The sequence below is a fragment of the Agelaius tricolor genome, unplaced genomic scaffold (assembly GCF_023055355.1).
Source record: "Agelaius tricolor isolate 1412-34295 unplaced genomic scaffold, bAgeTri1.0.p SCAF_29, whole genome shotgun sequence".
NCBI classification, from domain to species: Eukaryota; Metazoa; Chordata; class Aves; order Passeriformes; family Icteridae; genus Agelaius; species Agelaius tricolor.
The window spans coordinates 5,158,006-5,182,067 of record NW_027269289.1 but is presented as its reverse complement, the minus strand read 5'-3'; the positions used below and the strand labels follow the sequence as shown (position 1 = coordinate 5,182,067).

At 44.9% G+C, this 24,062-nt stretch overlaps 1 protein-coding gene across 1 annotated transcript in view; it reads left to right on the top strand.

Annotated features, from left to right (window-relative positions):
* Window positions 1–17,469: 17,469 nt before the first annotated feature.
* GRAMD1B (GRAM domain containing 1B) overlaps window positions 17,470–24,062 on the top strand; it is a 170,485-nt gene continuing 163,892 nt past the window's right edge. The window contains exon 1 of the mRNA XM_071449480.1: window positions 17,470–17,697. The gene's annotated coding sequence lies outside the window, so the exon portion shown is untranslated. The remainder of the gene's footprint in view (window positions 17,698–24,062) is intronic.

Below are 24,062 nucleotides of genomic sequence, written 5' to 3'. Positions count from 1 at the left end.
GATTTTCTGGGCAATTCTATCAAATCCATATCAAAGGAATGCAGTGCCAACCGCAGCTCGTTAGTTGGAAATTTTAATCACTCAGACACTGGGCACTGGGTATTTGCTGAGGATTTCAAAGCGCTTTTTAACAACTTTAATCAACACAGTTCAAAAATGGACAGAAAACAAGGCATGGAGAAGGAGCTCCTTGATATTCCAACACCTGGGTCTGTCCTGAAACAGCTCCATTCCCCAGCATTGATGAGATGCCTTTGAAAAAACGAAATAATTCGATTTTTCTGTGCTGTTCTTCAAAAAAAAAAAAAAAGTGACAAGAATGAATGCATATTTCTTCATCCTTGTGAAAATTGTTAGGGAAATCATTCCACAAACACCAGAGGCTGATGTCCAAACAGGAGACAGAGCAGTCCTGGGACTTTATTCCAATCAAGGCAGAGGCCATGGGGCATCCCCTGGGATCTCTGAGATTTTTGGAGGACTCAGCCTCCTTTTTATCCCAATTTCCAGCCACATTTCCCTTCTCTCTTTCCCCATTTCTGAGGCACTTGAGAGGTTCAGACTTCCTGATACACCTGATCCCAGAGATTCCCCTCTCATGTATAACCCTGCCTTTTAATTCCTAATTCTTATGGAATTTAGGGGTTTTCCCCACTGTTTCTTTCACCTTTCAATATCCAATTTCATTTATCAGCAAACCTGAAGTTTATTTGTAAAGGCAAATCTCTTTTCCCGTTCATCACTCAGTGGAATCCTTCCCATTGTTTCTTTTCTCTCCCAGTGCTGGTTTTCTCTCCACAGCTGGTTTGGAAGGACAAATCCCTCATTCCTCTCAAAAATACGATCATTTCTCGTTGTGTATTTTTCATTCTCGTCCGGCAGCCCGAGGCTGTCCCGTGTCCCAGCAGGTGGAGCCCCTGCCGAGCTGGAACCTCCTGCAAAGAGGAATTTACAGCCAACCCTAACCCCAAAATAATAAAAAACATTCGGCATCAATGCAAGTATTTTTTATTTTAATTTCACATCCCGTGGAAGTTACAAGGAATTCTAAACTTTTTTTGTTTCTTACACACAGCAGCCACTTGGCTTTAATGCTGTTTCCATCTGGCTGTGTCTGAAAGGGCCGGAGAAAAGCAAGAAAAGACACCAAGGAAATGAAAGGGAAAGACACCAGGGAAATGAAGGGAAGGAAACCAAGGAAATGGAAGGAAAAGACACCAAGGAAATGGAAGGAAAGGCACCAAGGAAATGAAAGGAAAGACACCAAGGAAATGGAAGGAAAGACACCAAGGAAATGAAAGGAAAGACACCAAGGAAATGGAAGGAAAGACACCAAGGAAATGAAAGGAAAGACACCAAGGAAATGAAAGTTACCAAGGAAATGGAAGGAAGGAAACCAAGGAAATGAAAGGAAAGACACCAAGGAAATGGAAGGAAAAGACACCAAGGAAATGGAAGGAAAGACACGAAGGAATGAAAGGAAAGACACCAAGGAAATGAAAGACACCAAGGAAATGGAAGTTACCAAGGAAATGAAAGGAAGGACACCAAGGAAATGAAAGGAAGGAAACCAAGGAAATGAAGGAATGACACGAAGGAAATGAAAGGAAAGACAGGAAGGAAATGAAAGGAAAAGACACGAAGGAAATGAAAGGAAAAGACACGAAGGAAATGGAAGGAAAGACACCAAGAAATGGAAGGAAAGACACCAAGGAAATGAAAGGAAAGACACCAAGGAAATGAAAGTTACCAAGGAAATGGAAGGAAAAGACACGAAGGAAATGAAAGGAAAAGACACCAAGGAAATGGAAGGAAAGACACCAAGGAAATGTGAAGTTTTCCTGGAGAGGTCCAAGTGCTCTGATAATGAACTGTGAAATGTAGCCAGTAACATTTCCAGTGCTGCCCGACACACCCTGGGAAGCAAAAAGTCTGGGAAGGATTTGAAGGAAAAAGTCTGGGAAAGGTTCGTGGGCTGTGAAAAACTCCAATCACTTGTTTTTAAAATTTTAAAAGTTTAATAGTAATAAAATGGTTATAAAAATAGTAATATAATTAGAGTAATAAAAATTTTGGACAGTTAGACTTAGGCCAATATGAGACAATAGAAACAAAGAGTTATGGACAGTCTGGGTGCCTCTTTCTGGGCAAAACAAGCCCGAAAAAGGCCCCACGTTAACAGAGGATTAACCCTTACAAGCAACAGCCTGTTGCATATTCATACACCTCATCCATGATGCAGAAATTCCATTCCAACACAGGATTCTGGCTGGGCAGTGTCAGCTGCTTCCTCTGAATCCTAAGGGTGTCTTCAGCGCTGAGCAAGGCAGGAAGAAGTTCATTTCTTCTGATAATGGGGCAATAAATTCTCTTTCTCTGAAAGATTCAGGTGTCCTGTGGCTGCTATCTCAGTGTGAGTCCTTTCTTTAGGAAAAAAAGTACCCTACATAGCACAGTTTCTATTTTCACATTATGTTATAACCTAAAACTGTATTTAACACACTACTTAAGAAAATTAATACAGCATCACTTTCTAACACAACACATATAATATTCATTTGAATATTTGTGAAAAGCCAATCATAAAATACACATTTTTCACAAGGGCCAAGGAGGAAAGGGCAGGAATTACAGCTCATTTCTTTGCAGGAGCTTACCCAGGAGATAAAGGAATTGCTGCACAGGATGAGCAGAGATTAAAAAAAAAACCAAAATGTCCTGGCAAAGAAACCCAATGCCCCTAAAGAGAAAGCAGAAGTGTTTCTGACCAGAGCCTGGTGCTTCATGCTTGGAATTCAGGGCAGAGGATGCAGGAAGCTGGATCATGATCTAACAACTCTTTATTAAGTCTGCACATGTCATTCCACATTAAAGCTTAAATATGTTTCTCCCCAGGCCTCCAAAGGAACTTAATGCCTTTCCCCAGTGCTTTTATCTTTCCTTCTCCTGCACTTCAATTACGAACATTGCTGCTTCCCACAGCAAAAATTTTTTTCTGGGTCATGATTTTTATCTGGAAGTAGAAGTTAAGCAAGGCCTGCCTGGGTTAACGAGTGAATAAAGACTTTTAAACGGACCCCAGAAATTCTGAGGGTAGATTATTTATGTTGGATTTCTTCTTCATGGCTTTGGGTGAGCATGAGATGCATTTATGGCATGGAGGAGTGAGAGCCTGGTGATTGGTGTTGATGGCACTTCTGAATGAGGTTATTTTTTGCTTTATTTCAAAGATTTTGTCTTGTCAGCTGGGTTATTTCACCCAAAGGAAACATTGGTTGCTCTTTGTCCTACAGTGCTTGTGACCTGCCCTGGTGCTGCTTAACAAACCCCTTGGGGGTGCTGTGGGTGCAAAACGAGCTCCAGTCCTGGTGCCAAATGCCAGAGTTTGATCTCCGAAGAAAATTCCTGGGGCCCTGCGAAGCCAGGATGAAAATGCTCCTGGAATGGCCATTCCCAGCAGAAGGATGAAGAAATTCCTGGAATGGCCATTCCCTGCTCAGGGACACAGGGTGAAAATGCTCCTGAAATGGCCATTCCCTGCACAAGGATGAGGAAGCTCCTGGAATGGCCATTCCCTGCTCAGGGATGAAGAAGCTCCTGGAATGGCCATTCCCTGCAAAGCCAGGATGAAAATGCTCCTGGAGTGGCCATTCCCTGCACAAGGATGAAGAAGCTCCTGGAATGGCCATTCCCTGCAAAGCCAGGATGAAGAAATTCCTGGAGTGTCTGTTCCCTGCTCAGGGACACAGGGAACAGATGCTCCTGGAGTGGCCATTCCCTGCACAAGGATGAAGAAGCTCCTGGAGTGGCCATTCCCTGCTCAGGGACACAGGGAACAGATGGCAGGGAAGCCTCAGCTGCTCCCAGCTGTCACAGCAGTGTCCTCCAGCCCCCTGCAAACACCTGACACAAACCTGGGCTCTTGTCTGTGCTGGATGCAACAAAAAACCCCTGCAGGCAAAATGAGCCAGGAGTTGTGCAGTGAACAAGATCCAGGCAATCCTTTGCTTTTTGGGCCAAAGTGCTTTGTGTCAGACTGGCTGGGAAGGGTGTGAGCATGAGAGAAAAGCAAATTTGAGCTGGAAGGTGGGGATGAAGAGCTGCTGTGGGTGTGAGTAAAAAATGAGGGAAGAGCTGATCTCTGCACCCCAAGATGTTAACACTAAAGCTGTGCCTGAGCCAGAGATTCCCACCAGGACAGACCTGCCCCAGCAGGGAGGTTGTGTTCTTTCCCAGGGGGACACAGAATTCCCCACCCTGAGCTGCCTCAGGTTTTGGATTTTCTATTTTTCACATTCTGTGCTGCTTTAGTGTGTGGGTCTGGGTTCACATCAGGGCATGCTGAGCTCTGGGCACAGAGCAGGGACACAAAACAATTCCTGCTCCAGCTGGGCACCAAGGACAAATGATCCAAATCTCAGCCCAGGAGCACAAACACCGTGGGCTGGAGAGAGAAAAACAAGGATGGGACTGCAGGGGCTAAAGCTGGAATGGGACAATGAACTGCAAGATGCAAATGGAGCAGAACTGATCCAAGGGAGAGACCCCGGGAGCGCTCGGGCATTTTGGGACCATTTTGGTTCGTCTTGGGTGCATTTTGGGACCATTTTGGGTTCATTTTGGGTGCATTTTGGGGCCATTTTGGTTCATCTTGGGTTCATTTTGGGACCATTTTGGTTCATCTTGGGTGCATTTTGGGACCATTTTGGGTTCATCTTGGGATCATTTTGGGACCATTTGGGTTCATCTTGGGTGCAGCCCTGGTTGGGCTCTTGTGCTGCCCAAGGTGGATCCATTGAGGCCTTTGAATAAATCCCTGCTTTATTCTTTAGCTCTGTCCAACCTCTGCTCTAGGCCAGCCTGCACAAGGCACCAACACTACCCTGCCTTCAGAAGCTGATTAAAAATCAAGATGCTTCTACAAAGTGTTTTGGGGTTTCATTTGGGGGACAAGATCTGTATAAATTCAAATTTAACATCACCTGCTTCAAAATCCCTCCTTATTTTTCAGAGGCTGGGTTGAGCCCTGTGGATTTTTTATTCAAAACTTCTCTCCTGCCCCCGTTTTTTTGCAGAGCAAAATGTAGCAAAGCTCATTCCCTTTTCCAGTTCAGATAAATAAACTCAGATCTGCTGAAGGAGGCTGGAAGGGCTGGAGCCTGTGACAGAAAATTGTCAAGGTAATGCAGATTCTCACTACACTGATGTGATAGAGCTTCACTTCCCCCCTGCTCAGCCTGGGGAGTGCATCTGCCTGGGTTTTTTTTTCTATAAAAAGGGAAATTCAACCTTTTTTTTCCTATAAAAAGAGAAATTCAGCCTCTGGGAAAGCAGTGGCTGGGCTTATGTAACAAAGCCTAGCAGGGCCCATCTGCAGCAGGAACACAAGCCCGGGTAATACCAGCAGAAAGAATTCATCCCTCCACATTTGCTGCATCCCCTGTAGCTATGAAAAGATGGTTTGGCACAGACTCCTCCTTGGAAGGTCCATAATTTGCCACAGCACTGGAAATAATTGGGATTGTTGCAGGCTGGCAGACCTGCAGCTGCCACAACCTTTAGCAGTCAAAGCAAGGGCTGAGCTGCTGGCCCTGCCTGCTACAAGTTCTGCCCCCCAGGGCTCCCAACCTCCTCCTAATTTTCCTTCTGCTCTCTGGAGGCTGGCTGAGCCCTTTTTGATTCCAGCAGACACAGCTTTATGCTTCTTGCCACCCAAACTCCCGTCAGCCAAGAGGCTGCTCTGGGTCTCCCAAATCCCGAGGGAAGGATGGAGAAAAAGCGAATTACGGCAGAAATCTCAGAGTGACCCTGCCTCGTTGGAACCCGGGGCTCAGGGAATATTCCTCTGCCTGTGCTGAGGTGTCCTGAGCCCCAGGAGAACACTGCTTTTAACCCTCATCCACGGGGAAAGCTGCCAAGGCTTTGGGATGAATTGGAATCTATGAGTGTGTGAAAATAGACAGTGGTGGAGTTTGGCACAGGGTGAACAACTTGGAGTTTTGGGGTTTAGTAGGGAGGTGCATCTGTTTCTCTGGGTCTGGATTGAAGGCACTTGAGGCACTGGTTCATGTTCAGACTCAGGTGTTTATTTATTATTTCTTATCACTAAAACAGCCTCACAACCATGAGCTCTGCAGCAAGGCACAAAATGGCCACAATCTCCTGTTCCAAGGTCTTTTAAGACTAAACCATCCAATTAAGAGCTGACACCTGGATTATTTTCCCTTTTAACCCAATAACTGATCCCACAGAGCCCACAATGTGGACTTTCCTGCCCAATTACAAAATGCCACCCAAACCCAAGAAAAAGGAAGAAGAAGCATGAAGGAGAAACCCAGGACAGCCCCTGTGCCCCTGTGCCTCCATCCACAGCACACTAAAAACCCCAAAACCTAAACTGGGAGAATGAGTCAGGCTGGGGAACTGTTGGTTTCTCTGGGTCTTGTTTTGTTGATTGATCCTCACAGAGTGATTGCTGTGAATATTTTATTTTCCTGATAGATCCTCATGATTGATTGCTGTGAATATTTTATTTTCCTGATAGATCCTCATGATTGATTGCTGTGAATATTTTATTTTCCTGATAGATCCTCATGATTGATTGCTGTGAATATTTAATTTTCGTGATAGATCCTCACAGATTGATTGCTGTGAATATTTAATTTTCCTGATAGATCCTCATGATTGATTGCTGTGAATATTTTATTTTCCTGATAGATCTCCCAGACTGATTGCTGTGAATATTTTACTTTGCTGTTCAACAGACTGAAATGCTGTCACCCCAGGAAACTGTGCAATATTAACCCTTTCCATTGGGTGAAAAATGAATAAATAATCTCAGCCTCAGCTAGTCTGGATCCAGACAACAGAATAAAGAATTTGCATGGAAATGTCTTGTACTGGAAAGCTTAAAATTCAAATCCTGCACTTCATCCTGGAGGAACTGAAGGGAATTTTTCCTGCCAGGCTTCTGCAGCGTTTTTTCTTGAGACAGGCGAGTGCTTTTTGTCTCCCAATCCTCCCATGTAAGGGCTTGTCTCTTGCATTGCATTAGGACAATCCTCAGATTTCATATCCAGTTTTCTCTGCCTCCTACTGAAGTAATCCAATCTTTATCTCCAGAAGAAGCAAATTTGCTGCTGCACTGGATTATTTCTCCCAGGTATATTGTGTTAAGGACTGGATTTCTTTAGCTTGCCATAACTCTCTCATTTTATATTTATTTTTTATCAGTTATTAGGTTTAAAAGTTTAAAGAATAATTCTGGATGTTTGCAACAGGGACAACACTTTCTGCCTCCGTGTGTGCAAGGAAAAGCCAATCCATGAGGAAATGAGGGTCAGGGAGGAAATTCTCATCCTGGATTTCAGCTCCTTCACCCCTCACTGCAGCTCCCAGCGGGGCTGGGGGCTGCTGCATCCCGAATTTACTGGAACAAGGAATTGCCCAGCTCCTGTGGAACAAGGGATTTCCCTTTCCTGGTGGAAGCAGGGAGGCTGGAGTGCTCTGCAATAACCAGAATGTGCAATAACCCCGTGGGGAGATGGAAGGGAGAGGACAGGGAGGTTTCCCCCTTGGATAAAAAGGAATTTCTGTGCTTCCAGCTGAGTCCATCTGCACTCCAGCCACACCATTTAGGGCCTGCACCTTGAACCCCTTGGGAACTGGGGAGGGTTTGACTTCCAGGACTGAAATCACATTTATTTGTTCAGCTTTCTACCATTTTATCAATCCTTCATTCTCCCTGCAGCAATGGGAGGAAGCCACAGCAAAGGAGCTTGGATTTTTGGGGTTTTAGGCAGAGATTTTCCTTTCCAAAGGAATAATAAAAAAGGAACAGCGGCCTATTAGCTCTATTTCAGTCCCTGGCTGGACAATGAATTGCGAGAAACTAAAATTTCACCATCAGGCAGTTAAAGGATGCAGCAGGAATTGAGCTGAGCTCCACTTCTGCCTCTGACAGGGCTCCCCAGGTGACACACACACAAAATCACCTCGTTTAAACCCAAAAAAGATTCCTCCTTTGAAGCCTCTCCAGGGCAGCAGCAGATCTGGATGGAATAGGAAGCATTTGAAAGGGAATTTCTGTGTTTGATAATGGGAATTTCTGTGCTTGATAATGGGAATATCTGTGTTTGATAATGGGAATATCTGTGTTGGATAATGGGAATTTCTGTGTTGGATAATGGGAATTTCTGTGTTGGATAATGGGAATATCTGTGTTTTATAATGGGAATATCTGTGTTGGATAATGGGAATTTCTGTGTTGGATAATGGGAATTTCTGTGTTTGATAATGGGAATATCTGTGTTTTATAATGGGAATTTCTGTGTTGGATAATGGGAATTTCTGTGTTGGATAATGAGAATATCTGTGTTTAATAATGGGAATTTCTGTGTTGGATAATGGGAATTTCTGTGTTTGATAATGGGAATTCCTGTGTTTAATAATGGGAATTTCTGTGTTGGATAATGGGAGTTTCTGTGTTTGATAATGGGAATTTCTGTGTTGGATAATGGGAATTTCTGTGTTGGATAATCCTGCAGGGGCTCAGAGGGGTTTGGGAATGTGCTTGGAGGGGAGATGGGGTAAAGCAGCCTTGGGTGGGCTGGTGGTGCTCAAGGGGAGTTTAGGCAGAAATGTGGCAGAAAAAGTTGAAAAAAGCCCCAAAACAAGAGCTGCTCTCCTCATGTGCTCCAGGCAATTCCTCCTCTCACACTGGAATTTTCTCATCTCATTTTGAAGGGGAGCACTTCTGCTGCTTAGCAGGAGCAACACCCTTGATATCCTGCTGCTTTCTCACTCTCTTTGTTCTCTTTGCTGCTGCAAATTTATTTTTATTTTATTTTATTTTTTTTTTTATTTTAACCGAGGTTTTGTTTGTGGGAGTGCTGGGAAGGGGAGGGAGATGAGAGAGCTAAATTTGGACGCTGTGTTTATCCGGGTGGGGTGGGTTTGGGATGGAGCAGACACCGGGAATATTCCAAATGGCTCTAATAAAATCAGCCTCCATGCCCGAGCTCTCCCCCAGGGCCTGCCCTGCTGATGGAGAGCTGTATTAATCTCCCATTTATTATTTAACACCCCAGCCCTTGCAAGAGGAAGCCTTGAGGCCTGGTGAACTTTTCTGTCTCTGGTATTTATTGTTCGCTGCTGCCTGCCTGTGTCTGATGCAATTGAAGAATTTGAGATTTTTGCTTTTCCTGGCCTCAGTGGCAATGACCACAGGGCCACAGTGGAGATGTTGGGATTCTTTTCTCTGCCTGACTTTAAAACAAAAGCCCTCAATTGTGGCCATTACTCTGAAAAATAACTTGAATTCCGGCTCAAGAGGGCAGCTCCTGATTCTGCCCTGAGCTGGGATTTATTTCCCCTCCCCAATGCACAACTAAGCTGAATCAACTTTTTGTGCTCTGAGTTTAAATCTAGAGCCTCACCAGGCTTTTATTGGTGCAGAACTTGGCACAAAGCTCAGCCTTTTCTGACAAAAAAGTTAAAATTTGAGATGAAGGGAAAAAGGTAAAATCTGAGGATGAAGGGAAAAAGATAAAATCTGAGGATGAAGGGTTGGAAGTGCAGCCCTAGAGCTGCCAAATGCTGAGATGTGACTGAAAGGTGGAGAGCAGACTGTTGTCATCCTCTTGGATAAATCCAGACAGCTCAAAAGGGAGATGGGGCCCTTTTTCCTCAGGCCATTACATTGAAAAATAACTTGAATTCCGGCTCAAGAGGGCAGCTCCTGATTCTGCCCTGAGCTGGGATTTATTTCCCCTCCCCAATGCACAACGAAGCAGAATCAGCTTTTTGTGCTCTGAGTTTAAATCTGGAGCCTCACCGGGCTTTTATTGGTGCAGAACTTGGCACAAAGCTCAGCCTTTTCTGACAAAAAAGTTAAAATTTGAGATGAAGGGAAAAAGGTAAAATTTGAGGATGAAGGGAAAAAGGTAAAATCTGAGGATGAAGGGTTGGAAGTGCAGCCCTAAAGCTGCCAAATGCTGAGATGAGATTGAAAGGTGGAGAGCAGACTGTTGTCATCCTCTTGGGTAAATCCAGACAGCTCAAAAGGGAGATGGGGCCCTTTTTCCTCAGGTGTGTTTTTTGCAAATATTTTTATTGCTGGAAGGCCCTGGCTGGGTTATAAATCAGGCCTAATCTTCAGTACTGAACCCAGTTTCTCAGAAAATGGCAGAGTGAAAAGGTTCCTCAACAGTGCAGGAGGTAACTCACTTAAAAATCTGAGTGGCACTATGAATAGGAAGAGAAAAATCCTTCTCAGAGGCATATTGATGAAAAATATTTGATTTGGTCACCCCAAGGAGCTGAGGCTACACCTGAATTTATGGGACCTGAATTTATGGGACCCGAATTTATGGGACCTGAATTTATGGGCCCACCACATCAGACTGGAATTTGAAAATGTGAGTTCGGGATTTTCACCTCTCAGGAGCGGTGTCAGAGGTTGAAAATAGGTGAATAAATGATCTTATCCCATCAGAAAGGGCCGTGCCAGACAGCCTGGGTTGCCTTAACATCTTTGATTCTTCTCCCTGTGGAAGTGTTGAGGATTGCAAGGGCAGCTGATACCCAAAGTTTCACTGAATTCAGCCCCGAGTCTGCCAAGTGAAGATAGAGGCATTTGCAGCATGCAGGGTTTAGATAATGGGTTTATTTCCTGAGGAAAGAAACCTCAAAGCTTCCACAGCCTTTTGCTGCCAAGTCTGTTTTGCCCAGCTCTGTTGTCAGGGCATGAGGGCTTTTTTTGGGGTTTTTTTGCTTCCAATTACCCATCTGGGTTTTTTTTTATATTTTTCCTTGTTTTAAGTGGGCAGCCTGCAGTAAAAATGAGTCAGGGCAGAGTGGAATGGTTCACTGGAGAAATTCTGAGTGTTTCAACAAAGAGGATTGAACTGGAGAAAATAAAAATCTGTTAAAAGTTTCCTTCAAATCTGTCCTGACCTCCACAACCTGAGGAATATTCATTTCTTCTGTGGAAAACGTTAAACCAATAATCTAAACCATCTAAACCAAGAATGCTGCATGGAAATGGTTCAGAGGGAAAATTAATGTTCCTGTGTTCAAGTTCTCCACAGCTTAATCGTGCTTTAATTTCTCTGCTTCAGCACTCGCAGGTACTGAGACAAATTTTGTCTTCTGATTTATTTGAAACTAAATTTGGTCACATGGCAATTAAAAAAAAAATACAGAAGGAAATGGGAACAAAGCCTGGGACGTGCATTTTTAACAGAAGCACTGGGTCTCAGGAAAAAACCCCATTTCTGAGGAGCTCCTTTTATGTTTGTGCAGCAATTATGAGCTGACAGATTGTGAACTCACCCTTGTGAGCAGCTGAACCAGCTTTTTGTTTTTCTGTGCAGCTGTTTGAGCAGCCTAACTTGTACAGTATGGGCTGGCAAACAGAAAAGGATTTTGGGGTAGCGTTTTCCAGGAGCAGGGTGTGAGTGCACTGGGATTCCCAGGAGAGCAGGGAAATCCATTTTTGGGGTGAGAGGGCACAGCCAGACTCTCCTGGACAATGCTGGATTTGCATTTTCCACCCATCCCCAGCAGGGACAATTCTGCCCAAGGGGATTGAGGTGATGCTCAAAGATCTCTGAAATCCCATAAAATCCCTTGGGTCCCCGTCCCAACCACCAGGAGCTGCTCAGTTTCTTCTTGGATTTTCTTTCTTCCTGCCCCAGTCCTCACATTCCAATTTGTGGATGGTGGGAGGGGAGATAAATCCCTCTGCTCTCTGTAGGAATCTGAAATTAAGGGAATTCTCGGAATTTTGGGTGTAAAAGCTAAAGTTTAAACACAGCGTTTGATTTGAGACTTTAGAAAAGATTTCTGAACTTAAGTGTTTAAGGTGAGAATGTAAATTTATAATTTAAAGCAGAAACGTGTTAAGTAGAAGAAAATTTAGAGTTTTAGAGTTTAAGATATAGAAAAATAGAAGTAGTTACAAAAATAAACAAGAAGTTTAAAGTGTGATACTATAAATTAGTGTGTCATAACATGATTAGCTAAAAAACTTAGACAAGAAGTCCATAAAATGAGATATTTAAAAATTAAGTCAAAACCACAAATATCCTTGTTAACAATATTTAATTAATTAAAAAATCTTATAACTAGAGAAGCCTTGTGACCTTCTAAACCACACAGTGAAGATGTAAACCAAACTCACCCTTCTTACCTCTACAGAAAATACAAAAAATAAACCACATCACATAAAAACTCAGAAATCCCACCTCTAACTCACTCAAAACTCCTTCCAAAATCCCCAGAGCTCTCTTTGCAGCTGGAATGAAGGGGCCAAATTTCACTTTCCCTCAGGTCTCCCTGAAGAACTTGCAAGTGAAGAATGAGACTTTTTTATTTTTCTTTTTTTTTTGCCTTTTCCCTCTAATTGGCAGCTGGAAAAGCAGAAGTGAATCCCAGCAGCTCCTGGCTGGCTGGAATTGGGGATAATTTATAATTTAGGAGTTGCTCTTGCAGGGCTGAGCTCCCAGCTGCGTTCCCTGCTTGCTCCAGGACAGAAATGAACGCGCGGCCCTAAAAATGATGTGTGGAGAGGAAAGCAATGGGAAAACTGGGAATTCTCCAGCCTGGGCAGGGGCTGCTCCTAAATTGTGACCCCAGCCCTGCCAGTTTGGTTCCTGCCTTTGTGGGATGCTGTCGGGTCCGGCTGTCTGTCTGTCTGTCTCTGCCCCGACACGGGCAGGGTGGTTCTTGGGTGCCCCGCGTTTCAAAGGACGAGTCTGGACTCTTCAGCTTTTTGATCTTCAGATTGTTTATTGTTTCTTATCTACAAAATTTTCTGTCTGCCCAACAGAGGTCTGGTCTGCAAGGCAGCCAAGGGCACTCTGCCCACCCACGGGGCGGTCGTGTCTTTTTATACTAAAATCTACGTACACAATATTTACCTTTATTTCCCAATGCTTTTCACCCATGTTGGCAAGTGCACCTTCACCATAAACCAATCCCCAAGTGCCAACATCACCACAGGAGATGGAGGACAAGAAGAAGAAAGAAGAAGGACGAGACACGCCCTGATCCCTCCATCTTGTCTCCATAACCCCCCTGTACCAAAAACCTTAAAGTCTATATCTCACCCTCTAAATGTGTCTCTTTTACACCTTTTACTCTACAGTGATTCTCTTGTCCTCAGACTCTTGTTACTTCTGTGGATGGATCAAAATCAAGCCACCAAACACTCTTGGCAACATTCCAGGATTTCCGAGACCCCCAAGGGTTCTCCTGGCATCTCTGGACATCGGGAGCGATGTGCTGAGTTCCCACAGGATGCTGCACTTCTGCCTTGAAGGGCTGATAGAGCAGCATTTGGAGACAATTTAGGGGCTAATTCTGCTCAGAGAATTAGGAATACTCTGCTTGTGTAGTGATAAGGCAGCTTCTGACTGATTTATTTTTTTAAATTATTGTTTTTTCCCTCATTAAAACCCACACATACTTAGTGTTTTCTGTTACTCTTGAGCTGAGTCTCAGCAGAGAGCTCAGTATTTGAGGGGAATAAATACAAACCTGTTGTGCAGACAGACTTAATCCCATGTCTAGGTGGGCTCAGTTAAATGAGTTAAATGTTTGAGGTTTGGGGTTTGTTTTTTTTTTATCCTTTTGGTGAAACTGTTTTTCTTTTGCAGCTTATCAACATCCACATGAGTCTTTGAGGTCAAATTCCTTTCTCAGAAGCCCTGGGCTGGCTTTGTGTTGACTCCCTGCTTTGCAGAACAGAGATTAGAGCCTAGGGGAGGCAAAACAGGGCACAGATTTTGTCTCCTTTTTCCAAGGGAAGAGCCCTAGATCTGAAAACAGGCAGGTGGAAACCCGATGTCCAATCTCCTGCTGGCTGGGAGCACAAGAAATGTGATTTTTGGTGCTGTTGCTGCATTTGTTCCCTCCAAAAGTCACCGTGTCTGCTCCCGTGGAAATCCCCGTGCAACTCTGCCATCCTCAGAATATTTTAAGCTCTGCACTGACAGCTCCCTTCAAGGATGTTTTTCTGAGCTGGCAGGTGATGCATGAAGGAGTTGGCTCCTGCAGAGGGTCAGCTTTGCTTTTTATAGAGGAGCACTCAGAGCAAGAGGGATGGAGAGAGCAGAGCAAAGGAGTGAGGGCTGCGCTTGAATAATGGCTGCGTTTCCCTGGTAAATTCTGGCTCCTCAGCACCATTTTTTATTCAAGTCTGGGTAGACTAACCCCAGACTCTGATTAAAATGTGGATTTTCAGGGTGGCTGGGTGGTTTCTTGCAGACAGATTGTTCTGCCTGCAGAACAGAGTGAGAAATGCTTTACACTCCCAGGCTGTCCTGGGCTTTTTTAAGGCATCCAGGCCAGGAGTTTCCTCAGTGAGACACCAAGGGATGGAGCTGGGCTGTGTTTATTATTTGTACTTGATGCTGGGCTTCATGCTGGCTGTGCTCCTGAGAGGACAAATTCACAGGAAAAAGTTAATTAAGCAAATTTTCCGGATCAACATCAGAGAGAACAACCTTAGTGAGGTTTTTGGGATGGGTGTGCTGCTGGTTACTGTGGTATTTTCAGGGTTCCCTGTGGCAGGAAGGAATGATGAATCTGACTCCATGTTCTTAGAAGTCTAATTTATTATTTTATGATATATTATGATGTTATGTTATGTTATGTTATGTTATATTATATTATATTATATTGCATTACATTATATTATATTATATTATATTACATTATATTACATTATATTATATTATACTATATTACATTACATTATATTATATTATATTATATTATATTATATTATATTACATTACATTATATTATATTATATTACATTACATTATATTATATTACATTACATTATGTTACATTACATTATATTACGTTACATTACATTATATTACGTTACATTATATTATATTACATTACATTATATTATATTACATTACATTACATTATATTACATTATATTACATTACATTATATTACATTATATTACATTACATTACATTACATTATTATATCATGCTATACTAAACCACACTAAAGAAGAGAGAAAGGAGACAGAAGGCTTAACAAGATCCTAATTAAAAACTCCTGACTCTCTCCTCAGAGTCTGACACAGCCTGACTGTGATTGGTCATTAACTCAAAACAATTCACATGTTGTACAAACAATCTCCAGACCACATTCCAAAGCAGCCAAACACAGGAGAAGCCAATCAGATAATTCTTGTTTTCATTTTTCTCTGAGGCTTCTCAGCTTCCCAGGAGAAGAAATCCTGGGCAAATGGATTTTTCAGAAAATGTGACAGTGGCAGGTTTCCTGTCTGTGTTCTCCAGTCCAGAGGTAACCACAGCATTGGTGACTCTTGGCAGGTTTGCAGCATTAAATCAGAGCAATGTGAAAATTCCACCCTCTGTGAAGTGGCACTTCCATCCTGGGAATTAGGGGAGACACTTCTCCACCTGGAGGAGTTGTGCAATGTCAGATTTTCCTTCTCCTTGCTGTGCCCAGGAGGGTCCCAGCAGCTCCCAGGGGTCAGGCTGGGCAGGGTGAAGGATCCTCCTGCTCTGGCCCTGCTTGGATGCGTTCCCTGCCTGAGACAGCAGAGCAGACAGCACCTCCAGCCCTGCCTGAGCTTTGTCTGCCCCTCTCTGCTGGCCAGAGCTGCTTTTCTAGGACACCCCTGGCTCCAGTCAGTTCAAATCCTCCCAAACCTGGCTGCACCCAGTCATGTGTCCCCACACAAACGCTGGAGTTTGCCAGTGTCTGCCTCAAAACTCAGACAGGGAGGCTGGGGCTTGCTTTGAGAGCAAACAGGAGGAGGCAGCCCTGCATTAGCCCGTCCTGGAGGGGAGGGATGTGATGGTTGGGGTTTGCTTTGTGCAGGTTTTTTCCCATCTGCTGCCTTCCCCATGGGCTTTATTTCCCTGATCCTGCTGCATTGCTGGTGTGAGTTTGGTCCTGGGCAGGAGCCTTTGAGGAAATGTGCTTTGTAATTTTAATTTTTTCTTGCTCTGTGCCAGCCTGCTCCAAACCAGTCTGATTTCTCTGACATTGTCCAAGCCAGGCTGTCCCCTGAGACTTGGCAAGCCCAGGATGGGAGCTGCTGCTTCTGTCAGGGCTGGTTAAAGCAGGACCAGGCAGCTGAACCTCAGCCCCCACAGTGGATTTTGATTCATTACAGTTAATGACAGCTTGGCATCCAAGTCCCCAGGGTGTGTTTTTAGGGAAGGAATATTTGGCTTTTGTGGGAAACGGATCTGTAGAGAATTTTTAAAGCTTGACAGAAGGTTTATGTGGTCTGTATTTGTATACAAATTTCTCAACAAATTTCTTCTCAAATTTCTTAACTTTGAGATAAGAAGTGTTGGTTTAGAAATGTTATAGAATAGGATAAGCATTGTTGAGAGAGAAATTGAATCGGTCTTGTCATGGAATTAAGGCAATGTGCAAAGGGAAAGTGATCACAGTGAGAGAGAGAGGATCAATCAGAGCTTTGAGCCTGTGCTGGCAGCAGGGCTGGTGCTCCAGTGCAAGGGCCTTCATGCTGGAATGGACCTGATTTCCCATTAACCTCATCTGTTTCTGTGTCTCCTCTGTGACATTTCTGCCAGGTGTTTCTCAGGTGTTGCCCTCACCCCTCTGATTCTGGGAACAAAGAAATCTTTAAACTCCCTAGGAAGTGTATTCCTGCTGCAGATGGTGCGCACAGATGCTCCAAACCTGTCTAATACTGCTGTGAAAGGAGGAAATAGAAATATTCAGACCCCTCCTCTGTAAGATCCAAGCCACCTTTCCACCTCCAGTCCTGTGGGTTTGGGATTCAGTCGGTCCAGGCACCCCTGTCACAGACATCTTTTATGGAAAATCCTTTCCTTAGGATTGCTCCTCCTGAGAAGCTGAGAGGCCTCAGGAACAAAATGCAACCAATGGTTATCTGCTGCTGTGGAATGCAACAGGTGCATCTGGGATTGGGCTCATGTGGTTGTTTCTGATTAATGGCCAATCACAGCCCAGCTGGCTCGGACAGAGAGTCTGAGCCACAAACCTTTGTTGTCATTCTTTCTTTTTCTATTCTTAGCCAGCCTTCTGATGAAATCCTTTCTTCTATTCTTTTAGTATAGTTTTAATACAATATATATCATAAAATAATAAATCAGCCTTCTGAACCATGGAGTCAGATCCTCGTCCCTTCCCTCATCCTCAGACCCCTGTGAACACGGTCACCCACTCTGTCGTTCTGCTGATAACCAGGTTTTTGTACCTTTCCCATCAGGTTTTTTTAGGGTTTTTAAAGCGGGAATCGCTGGTTTGACCCCTTTTCAGCCTCCAGCCTGCCAAATCCCACCTGCTGTGGGCGAGGCGCGGCTGCGAGCGCCGGGATTGGCGGGCACGGAGGGCGCATCCCCGGAGATGCGGGAGCGCCGCTCGCAGCGCCGCAGCCAGGGAAGGGTTAACAGGCTTTCCCAGGCTCCGAGCCGCCGTGCGGGCGCTCTGCGTGTCCTCGGCGCTGCGATGAGCCCCGGCACGGGGGCTGTGCTGCCTGCGCCGCCTCTCATCCCCCCGGAGCGCATCCTCCTCATCCTCCTCCCCGCCACGGGATGCCCCGCTGGCCGCGGCTGCTGAATGAATGAGAGCCAGGGGAGAGCCCAGCTGCTGCTCCATCCTCACTGGGGACACTGCCACAGCACCGGGAACGAGGTGAGAGTCGTGTTCCTGCTCCATCCTCACTGGGGACACTGCCACAGCATCGAGAACGAGGTGAGAGTCGTGTTCCTGCTCCATCCTCACTGGGGGCACTGCCACAGCACCGGGAACGAGGTGAGAGTCGTGTTCCTGCTCCATCCTCACTGGGGACACTGCCACAGCATCGAGAACGAGGTGAGAGTCGTGTTCGTGCTGCCGCCGGCACGGAGGGCACTGCCACAGCACCGGGAGCGGGGTAAGAACCGAGTTCCTGCTCCATCCTCACCTGAGGCACTGCCACAGCACCGGAGCAGGGTAAGAACCGAGCTGCTTGCTCCCATCCTCACTGGGGGCACTGCCACAGCACCGGGAGAGAGCCGAGCTGCTGCTCCATCCTCACGGGATGCCAAAGCACCAGGAGCCAGGAAAGACCCGAGTTCCTGCTCCCACCGGCACGGGAGGCTCTGCCACAGCGCTGGGAGCCAGGTGAGAGCCGTGTTCCCGCTCCATCCTCACCCGAGGCACTGCCACAGCACCCGGAGCAGGGTAAGAACCGAGTTCCTGCTCCATCCTCACCTGAGGTACTGAGACAGCACCGGGAACGCGGTGAGAGCCGCGTTCCTCCTCCCGTCCTCACGGGCGCTGCCACAGCACCGGGAGCCAGGTAAGAATGGAGTTCCTGCTTCATCCTCACGGGGGACACTGCCACAATACCGGGAGCCAGGTAAGAATCCAGTTTCTGCTCCCATCCTCACCTGAGGCACTGCCACAGCACCAGGAACCAGGTAAGAACCGAGTTCCTGCTCCATCCTCACCTGAGGCACTGCCACAGCATTGGGAACAAGGTGAGAGTCGTGTTCCTGCTCCATCTCACCTGAGGCACCGGAAAAGGGCTGAGCTGCTGCTCCATCCTCACTGGGAGCACTGCCACAGCACCAGGAACCAGGTAAGAATTGAGTTCCTGCTCCATCCTCACCTGAGGCACTGCCACAGCACCAGGAACCAGGTAAGAGCCGTGTTCTTGCTGCCATCCTCACCTGAGGCACTGCCAGAGCAGCAGGAACCAGGTAAGAACTGAGTTCCTGCTCCAGCCTCACCTGAGGCACTGCCACAGCAGCGGGACCAGCAATGGTGCAGAGCCAGGGGGGCAAATGAGGGAATAAAAAGTACAAATCTTGGGGGAATGGCCCCTCTGGAGGGTGCAGTGAGAGCCCAGCCCTGCTGCTGGTAAAGCTATTAACATGGACTGAGGAACAGGCTGTGATGGGATTGGGGCTGTGAACATGGACTGAGGAACAGGCTGTGATGGGATTGGGGCTGTGAACATGGACTGAGGAACAGGCTGTGATGGGATTGGAGCTGTGAACATGGACTGAGGAACAGGCTGTGGTGGGATTGGGGCTCTAACATGGACTGAGGAACAGGCTGTGATGGGGATTGGGAGGGATTGGAGATGTTACCATGGACTGAGGAACAGGCTGTGGTGGGATTTGAGCTCTAACATGGACTGAGGAACAGGCTGTGATAGGCTTGGGAGGGGATTGGAAATTCGGGGAATTTTGGCTTTGCTCATCCCACAAGATTTCAGTGTCTCAGAGCATTAAAAGCCTCCAAACCAAGGGCTGGTGCAGGAAGGAAGGGGTGTTCAGACAGCTGTGATAACAGAGTATTCTTGGCTATTTTTTGGCTATTTTTTTGATATTTTTTAATATTTTTTGGACCTCCTGGATATTCCAAACCGCTTGTGCACCTACTCAGTTTTAAAACCAAACCTTTCTCTCTGCTCTCGTATCTTCATTCTGTGGCGGTTTTCTTCTGATTTTCTTGTCTTGAGCAGCTTTTCTGCCTGTCAACAAGAATTCCTAGCTTCCTTCTGGAGGTGATTGCCCTGGAAATAGCAGCTGAGGGGAGTTATCAGGCTTAGGTTGGTCCACACCTCTCATTTGAGTTCTCAGAACAGCTTTTGCCACAAATTAGTATCAGCTGGACAACACTTTTCCCAGCCAGTTGTTTGTGTACTTTCAGGATGAGCCCAAATATATTCTATAATTCACACAAATATTGAGAGGAGGCATTACTGAGAGCAATAAACAGCTGCCAAAAAATCCTTGGCTGGAGTTTGGGCTGAGCCTGGCCCAGGATTTGGGCCGGGTTTATTCTGATTATTCCGTGAGCACACACAGCTCCAGACGCACACCCAGCTCATCTCATTAACAGTGATCCTCCTCAGGAGCAGCATTAGGCCCTGAATAAAGGATGACACCGTCAATCCTGGTGTTTTAGCCAGCTGGGATCCTCGGGATGCTTGACAGAAAACCTGTCTGAAATAGGAGCAGGGTGCTGCCGATGTGTGGAGGGGATGCAGGAATTGCAGCCTTCCCCCACTGCTGGGAGCTGGACAGAAACGTCGCACTGAAAGCAAAAAGCATCACTTGAGATCTAGGAAAAATTCCCTTTTTGTTCTTTTTCATCTTCTCCACAGCTTCATGTCCTGTTGCTCAGAGCACTTGCAAGGATGTGAATGGAATTTCCATGCAAGAGCATTGATTGGTGACCAGGGCTTGTCTTTTATTTATTTTAAACCAAAATTCTGTCTAATTTCATATCTGATCCGTTTTACTTCTGTGCATTTTCCATGAGAACACGCTGAGGCAAAGAGGGAAAAAGAAATTTAAGGTCAATATGGAGATATCAGGTGCTGTTACCATCATCTGCTTTTGACCTTTTCCACACAAGAAGCCTGAAACTATTGGGTAAATGTTAAATAAATAACATTTATCATTTAAAATACAAAAAAAAAAAAAAAAAAACCTTTATTTTATTTATTAAAATACTTTTATTTAGTAAAATTATCTATTAAAATACATTTTAAATTACATTTAAATACATTTAAATATCTATTTAAATACATTTATTTCATTTATGTAAATTCTTTTTTTACAGAATTTCATTTATTCATGAATGACCCTGATCTGCATCTTGCTTTATCTGGACTAGATGAGCTCTGAATAGTCATCATTTTTCCTTTTACAACCCCTATTTTGTGAATATAACCAACAAGGCGGCAGTTTGGTCCTGGAAAACCAAAAGTTTGAGCCTGGAAGCTCCTATTGCCTTTTCTCCTCCCTAAAGGTGGAATCAGCAGAGTGGAAATAATTCCATTTTTGGCCTATCCTGAAAAGAACGTTGTCTCAACTCACAAGTGAATAATTGAATAATATTTAATTCTAAATTTTGGACCCCAAGACCAGGATAACTAACAAGTGAATAATTGAATAATATTTAATTCTAAATTTTGGACCCCAAGACCAGGATAACTAACAAGTGAATAATAGAATAATATTAAATTCTAAATTTTGGACCCCAAGACCAGGATAAATAACAAGTGAATCATTAAATAATATTTAATTCTAAATTTTGGACCCCAAGACCAGGATAACTAACAAGTGAATAATAGAATAATATTAAATTCTAAATTTTGGACCCCAAGACCAGGATAACTAACAAGTGAATAGCTAAATAATATTTAATCCTAAATTTTGGACCCCAAGACCAGGATAACTAACAAGTGAATAATTGAATAATATTTAATCCTAAATTTAGTTTAATATTTAATTAAATTTTTAATAATAGAATAATATGAGGTGTTTTGGAAAGCAGCAAACACAGGGGTGATTCCCTGGTGTCTCCAAAAAATTCTGAGTCTTGAGAGAGACCCTGAGGAGGAGAAGGAAACACAGGGCAGCACCTGAGAGGGAATGGTCCTGTTGTGGTTCTGCTAAACTTTCTGCAAAACTTCCATTTACAGCAGACAAATAACTTGGAATTGCCTGTGAATAATGTGGATTTTAGGCAGTGACGTGCCCATGTCAAAGGGGAATTTAAGTTTGATCTATTTTACAGAGAACTCAAAGCATCTGTTGCTCTTTAATAACACGAGGAACTTATAAATATATCTTAAATTAACATTACTAGAACTATTCACACTCGTGGGCCTTTTTGGGTGTCTTCTTCATGATTTTTTATTCCAATTTTTTTTATCCATTACTTCCAGATTTTCAAGCTTTTCTCCTGCACCAAATTTGATTTATGCAAGATTTCTCTTGCAACAAATTTGATAAGGGCTGAGGTTGCTGGAGTTGTGGGCTCTTGGTCAGGTAAAAAAAATCTTCAGCTGGTTTGGGGCTGAACAGAAATGTGAAGCAGCAGAAAGTAAAAAACAAAGTAGGAAAAGAAAGAGGGAGAAAGCACAGCAATCCCATAAGGAATTGTCACATTTTCAGTGGTTTTATGGCATGTTTTATTTTTTGAGCCAAAAAGTAAAATTGCTGATTATAACACCATATTTCCCAATTTTTTATTCAAATTTTTTTCCCCAATTTTCCATTTTTATCTTCATTTGGAGCTCAGCTGCCCTGTGCACTTTGCCTGTCCCAAAGGGTTGCGGGGCACGACTTTATCCCAGTTGTGCCCTGGAATCAGAGCTGCAGAGTGCAATAAACATTCATGCTAATGAGATGCAAATCAGGAACTCTCCTGAGCTTCCATGCTCTGATAAATCTTCATCGGGCATGCAGGTGCAGAGTGGAGTCAAAAACATTTGGGTTTAGCGCTGGGGTTTTTGAAATAAATGATTTTCTTACAGAATTCGAGTGGGTCAGGTGTGCACTCACTGTGCTCACCGGGGAATTCTCTCTTTCACACCTTCAGATTAACAAATGTTTATTTGGAATTATTTGAGCAGTTGGTTTGAAATTTGTTTGAAATTCTGGCCTGGATCCCAAAGGCCTGGGGTTTGTCCCTCCATGAACAGAGGGATCCACCCTGCCAGAGGCTGGGATCTGTGTTTTAAACTTTAATTTAAAGATAAAGTGAATTATTACAGAGCTCTGCCCCTGCTCCACCAGGCTCATTTAGGGCCAGGCATTGATGGCTCTGCTGGTGCTGATTTTGGGGCTTCATTTAGGATCGGGTATTGATGATTGTGCTGGTGCTGATTTTGGGGCTTCATTTAGGGTCAGGCAATTGTTGATTGTGCTGATTTTGGGTTTTCATTTAGGGTCAGAACCTGATTATTGTGCTGGCGATGATTTTGAGGCTCCATTTAGGGTCAGGCATTGATGGCTGTGCTGGAGTTAATTTTGGGGCTTCATTTAGGATCAGGTATTGATGATTGTGCTGGTGCTGATTTTGGGGCTTTATTTAGGGTCAGGCAATTGTTGATTGTGCTGATTTTGGGTTTTCATTTAGGGTCAGAACCTGATTATTGTGCTGGTGATGATTTTGGGTTTTCATTTAGGGTCAGGCACTTGTTGATTGTGCTGGAGTTGATTTTGGGGCTTCATTTATGGTCAGGCATTGATGGCTGTGATTTTGGGGCTCCATTTAGGGTCAGGCATTGATGATTGTACTGGGTGATGATTTTGGGGTTTCATTTAGGGTCAGGCACTTGTTGGCTGTGCTGGTGTTGATTTTGGGGCTCCATTAAGGGTCAGGCATTGGTGGCTGTGATTTTGGGGCTCCATTCAGGGTCAGGCATTGGTGGCTGTGATTTTGGGGCTCCATTCAGGGTCAGGCATTGGTGGCTGTGATTTTGGGGCTCCATTCAGGGTCAGGCATTGGTGGCTGTGATTTTGGGGCTGTTTAGGGTCAGGCATTGGTCGCTGTGATTTTGGGGCTCCATTCAGGGTCAGGCGTTGAGGGCTGTGATTTTGGGGCTCCATTTAGGGTCAGGCATTGGTGGCTGTGATTTTGGGGCTCCATTCAGGGTCAGGCATTGGTCGCTGTGATTTTGGGGCTCCATTCAGGGTCAGGCGTTGAGGGCTGTGATTTTGGGGCTCCATTCAGGGTCAGGTGTTGGTGGCTGTGATTTTGGGGCTCCATTCAGGGTCAGGCATTGGTGGCTGTGATTTTGGGGCTCCATTCAGGGTCAGGCATTGGTGGCTGTGATTTTGGGGCTCCATTCAGGGTCAGGCGTTGGTGGCTGTGATTTTGGGGCTCTCTCAGTGCTGAGTGAGCAGAGCTGTGCCTGTGGCTGCCAGCACCGTCCTGGAGGATGCTGGGATGACAAACACAGAAAATGTTCTGCAGTTGTAGTGGGAACCAGACTGGCACTACAGCTTTTCCTTTCTCTTGCTCTCCTCCAGACTTCCTAAATTTGCCTGGTTTGGGCCCATTTTCCTCTCTTACTTGCAGCCAAAGCAATGACAGCCTGTGAGAGCTAAACCCTAAACCCTTTTCCTTACCTTTGGGTCATCTGAGACCTCCTGCTGGCCCATCCCCATGTCTGGTTGTGGGATTTGGCTTCAAACTGCTATGGGAGACCTCACAGTGGTCCTAAAGCCCGTGCCAGAGGCTGCTGATGCTCCTTTTCACAGAAT